Source organism: Sander lucioperca, chromosome 1 (genome assembly GCF_008315115.2).
Source record: "Sander lucioperca isolate FBNREF2018 chromosome 1, SLUC_FBN_1.2, whole genome shotgun sequence".
NCBI classification, from domain to species: domain Eukaryota; kingdom Metazoa; phylum Chordata; class Actinopteri; order Perciformes; family Percidae; genus Sander; species Sander lucioperca.
In genome coordinates, this window is record NC_050173.1 from 4614276 (window position 1) to 4618674 (window position 4399).

The 4399-nt window shown below is 49.4% G+C and overlaps 1 non-coding gene across 1 annotated transcript; it reads right to left on the bottom strand.

The window, feature by feature from the left end:
• Positions 1-2362: 2362 nt before the first annotated feature.
• trnaf-gaa lies at positions 2363-2435 on the bottom strand. Its single transcript has one exon. It is a non-coding gene; the product is annotated as a tRNA-Phe (tRNA).
• Positions 2436-4399: the final 1964 nt, after the last annotated feature.

Genomic DNA, 4399 nt, shown 5'->3' on the forward strand with positions numbered 1-4399 from the left:
TCTCTGTGACCATGTTGTAGTAGTTGTCGATGTCCAGCACCTGTCGCACCCTCCTGTGCAGTCCACCACCACACAACTGATGCCCGACACATACAGGGTTGGTGCACTGGAGGTGTAGCTTCCACAGCCTGTAGGGCATCCAGACCAGGTGGGAGAAGAACTTGTCTGGAGTGGGAGCCTGATGGTATAAGACAGTTGGAGGTGGAGGGTTGTACCACAGCTGTAGGCTGTCCTTCAGCCCCAGCTTTCCTTTGCCATTTACCCGAAACAGGGCTTCAGCCACCCACTTCTGGTCCTCCTAAATATATACAACATATATTATATGACCTTCCAGATGTTAATTTATTCAGGCACACTGATATTGCATCTATTGCATTCAATCTATACAATGTGAAAATGTATGATAATCGAAGGCACCTTGTGAAATCCACACGAGCAGGTGTGAGATTTCCCCCAGAGAGTGACCTGCCCCCTGGACTGAAGCAGGCACTTTTCTATCTGTAACCATAAAGAACAATTATGACACCATTTTATGTATGGCGTCTCAATAATAACTATAATATAACTATCAATCATCTATCAATATTGAATTTAATAGATATGTTATTAGCTAGTTACCTTCTGGTATAGTTCATACCACCTCCTCTGTCGAGGAGCAGGTCTGTTGCCCTCTCCAGACGGCCACACTCCTGAGCTGGCAAACCTCTGCAGGCGTGCCAGCCATTCCCCGTCACTCATCGCTTTGTGCGACTTCAACATGATAATGTCCAGCTGTCATGATACAGAACACACAGTGAAAAGTCAATATAATAATCAACATAACACAAACAACATAAGAAAAACATAAGTCCTTACTGCCATTATAGCCATACTCAAAGAGATTGTCAGAATGCAGGCTTGGATCCAAATGCAGGAAGGCGAGGAGTAAGCAGCAGTCTGAATAAACAATAATTGTAATGAAACACAAGGAGACTCACAAACATGTAAGCAGGAAAAGTAATCCAGAGAAAACAGGAACACGGGAGGACACGCGGAAAAACTCCAGGAACACAAAATCACAGCAATACACAGGATGGCTGACAAATGACAATCCACCAACAACAGACACAGAAAACACAGGGACTAAATACACAAGTAAACGAGGGATAACAAGGGACAGGTGACACTAGGGCTGGGGAACAGGTGAAACACATCAGACAATCACAAGGGTGGGAAAACCAAAAGACAGAAAGTAAAATGAGATTACACATAAGGGAACAGAGAGACTTCAAAATAAAACAAGAAATGGGAAAACCAACAGAAAACATGAAACCAACTAAACAAAGAAACTTGACACAGGGACTAGACGTGACAGTACCCCTCCCTCAAGGGACGGCTACCAGACGGCCCTTAACAAAACAAAACAAATTGTCCACAGAATAGGGCAAAACGGCCCAGGAAGGGCGGAAGGGGTACGGAGGAGGGACGAACAAAAGTCAACCCTGGAAGGGCGGAGGGAGAACAAGAGACCACGGGCTCAGGAACTGAGGACAGTGGAAGTCAGGGATCGGGGAACTGAGGACAGTGGAACTCGGGAACTGAGAACAGCGTGACTTGGGGAATTGGACTGCCGGCAGCAAGGCTTGGGGACCGGGCTGTGGGCAGTGACAAAGACGGAAACCCCTCAGGAGGTTGAGAAGGACGTCGAGAACTCTCAGGAGGCCGGGCAGGCCGGCAAAGGCCGATTCCCTCGGGAGGGCGGACAGGACCGCGAAGACTCTCAGGAGGTTGAGCAGTACGGCAAAGGCAGAGCCCCTCAGGTGGCTGAGCAGGACGTTGAGGACTCTTAGGAGACCGTCTGCGAAGGTGAAACCCCTCTGAAGACCAAGCAGGTCTGCGAAGGCGGAGCCCCTCTGGAGACCGAGCAGGTTGGCAAAGGCGGAGACCCTATGGAGTCCGAGCAGGTCGTCGAAGACTCTCTGGAGGCCAGCGGTGAGGGCGAGACCCCTCTGATGGCCGGCGCCGAAGGCGAAACCCCTCTGGAGGCCTAGCAGGACGTCGATAACTCTCTGGAGGTCGGCGACGAAGGCGGAATCCCTCTGGAGGCCGAGCAGGACAGCAAAGGCTGAGTCCCTCGGGAGACGGACAGGACCGTGAAGACTCACTGGAGGTCTGCGGCAAAGACGAAAACCCTCTGGAGGCCGGTGGTGAAGGCGAAACCCCTCTGGAGGCCGGCAGCGAAGGCGAAACCCCTCTGGAGGCTGGCGGCGAAGGCGAAACCCCTCTGAAGGCCGGCGGCGAAGGCGGAATCCCTTGGGAGACCTGGTAGGCCAGCGAAGGCTGAGTCCCTCGGGAGACGGACAGGAAAACACCAGTCCAATGACGCCGAAACCCGGGATTGAACCAGGGACCTTTAGATCTTCAGTCTAACGCTCTCCCAACTGAGCTATTTCGGCACGAAAGCCCAAAACGTGTTGCCCGTCAGGCGGAAAAGACAATATCTCGAACAAATGGCAGCCATGTCAGGAACCGGCAACATTCCACATACCATTCCTGGGCTGTTCACGTGAAAACAAAAAATTTCAACTGTTGATGCAGAGAGAGAGAAAAACGACCCAGCAGAGCTGCTCCGAGGTCCTTCCACATCGGGCAGAACCACTGCCGCAACGTTCCGTCATCAACTCCCTGTGAACAGTGTCTTCGTCCAGTCATAAATTTAGTAAACAAACAACCAACGGTAAAACATATGGGTTCCAACGTAACTTCATAGGGAATTTAGTAATAAACTCAAACAGCATTTCAAACCATGTGTACCGAAAACACCAGTCCAATGACGCCAAAACCCGGGATTGAACCAGGGACCTTTAGATCTTCAGTTTAACACTCTCCCAACTGAGCTATTTCGGCACAAAAACCCAAACAGTGGTGCCTGTCAGGCGGAAAAGACAACATCTCGAACAAACGGCAGCCATTTCAGGAAACAGCAACATTCCACGTACCACTACGGGGCTGTTCACGGGAAAACAAAAATTTCAACTGTTGCTGCAGAGAGAGAGAAAAACGACCCAGCAGAGCTGCTCCGAGGTCCTTCCACATCGGGCAGAACCACTGCCGCAACGTTCCGTCATCAACTCCCTGTGAACAGTGTCTGTCCAGTCATCCATTCATTAAACAAACAACCAACGGTAAAACATATGGGTTCCAACGTAACTTCATAGGGAGTTTAGCGATAAATGTAGACAGCATTTCTAACCATGTGTCCCGAAAACACCAGTCCAATGATGCCGAAACCCGGGATTGAACCAGGGACCTTTAGATCTTCAGTCTAACGCTCTCCCAACCGAGCTATTTCGGCACAAAAGCCCAAAACGTGTTGCCCGTCAGGCGGAAAAGACAACATCTTGAACAAATGGCAGCCATGTCAGGAATCGGCAACATTCCACATACCATTCCTGGGCTGTTCACGTGAAAACTAAAAATTTCAACTGTTGCTGCAGAGAGAGAGAAAAAGGACCCAGCAGAGCTGCTCCGAGGTCCTTCCACATAGGGCAGAACCACTGCCGCAACGTTCCGTCATCAACGCCCTGTGAACAGTGTCTTTGTCCAGTCATCCATTCACTAAACAAACAACCAACGGTAAAACATATGGGTTCCAACGTAACTTCATAGGGAATTTAGTAATAAACTCAAACAGCATTTCAAACCATGTGTACCAAAAACCCCAGTCCAATGATGCCAAAACCCGGGATTGAACCAGCGACCTTTAGATCTTCAGTCTAACGCTCTCCCAACTGAGCTATTTCGGCACAAAAGCTCTAAACGTGGTGCCAGTAGGGCGGAAAAGACAATATTTCGAACAAATGGCAGCCATTTCAGGAAACAGCAACATTCCACGTACCACTACGGGGCTGTTCACGGGAAAACAAAAAATTTCAACTGTTGCTGCAGAGAGAGAGAAAAACGACCCAGCAGAGCTGCTCCGAGGTCCTTCCACATCGGGCAGAACCACTGCCGCAACGTTCCGTCATCAACTCCCTGTGAACAGTGTCTTTGTCCAGTCATCCATTCATTCAACAAACAACCAACGGTAAAACATATGGGTTCCAACGTAACTTCATAGGGAATTTAGTAATAAACTCAAACAGCATTTCTAAACATGTGTCCCGAAAACACCCGTTCAATGATGCCGAAACCCGGGATTGAACCAGTGACCTTTAGATCTTCAGTCTAACGCTCTCCCAACTGAGCTATTTCGGCACAAAATCCTGAAAAGTGGTGCCTGTCAGGCGGAAAAGACAACATCTCGAACAAACGGCAGCCATTTCAGGAAACAGCAACATTCCACTACCACTACGGGGCTGTTCACGGGGAAACCAAAAAATTTCAACTGTTGCTGCAGAGAGACAGAAAAACGACCCAG